This window comes from Arachis duranensis, chromosome 1, assembly GCF_000817695.3.
Source record: "Arachis duranensis cultivar V14167 chromosome 1, aradu.V14167.gnm2.J7QH, whole genome shotgun sequence".
Taxonomy (NCBI): Eukaryota; Viridiplantae; Streptophyta; class Magnoliopsida; order Fabales; family Fabaceae; genus Arachis; species Arachis duranensis.
In genome coordinates this window covers 26,774,972-26,775,475 of record NC_029772.3, presented here as the reverse complement: position 1 = coordinate 26,775,475, position 504 = coordinate 26,774,972, and positions in this window count along the sequence as shown.

The window sequence follows — 504 nt, the reverse complement described above, 5'->3', positions numbered from 1 at the left end:
CTTGGACGACCCAGTGCACTTGCTGGTTAGTTGTGCGAAGTTGTGATAAAGAGTTGAGATTGCAATTGAGCGTACCATGTTGATGGCGCCATTGATGATCACAATTTCGTGCACCAAGTTTTTGGCGCCGTTGCCAAGGATTGTTTGAGTTTGGATAACTGACGGTTCATCTTGTTGCTTAGATTGGGTAATTTTATTTTATGTTTAAGCTTTTTACTTTTCGAAAATTTTTCAAAAATACAAAAAAATATTTCAATTTTGTTCTTCAAAGTTTTTAAGAATGGATCCTAGAGTTTCATGATGATTTGTTGAAGTATGGCTGGCTGTGAAGCCATGCCTAATCTTTTGGACCGAGGTTTCAACTTATCATCATAAGAGCTTGTTGATTTCTATCAATTTTGCTGTTGTGAGCAATGATCTGCTAAAGCTTGGCAGGCCATTGGCCATGTCTACTGTTTTGGACCGGAGCTTTCACTGAAAGCTTGGCTGGCTGTGAAGCCATGT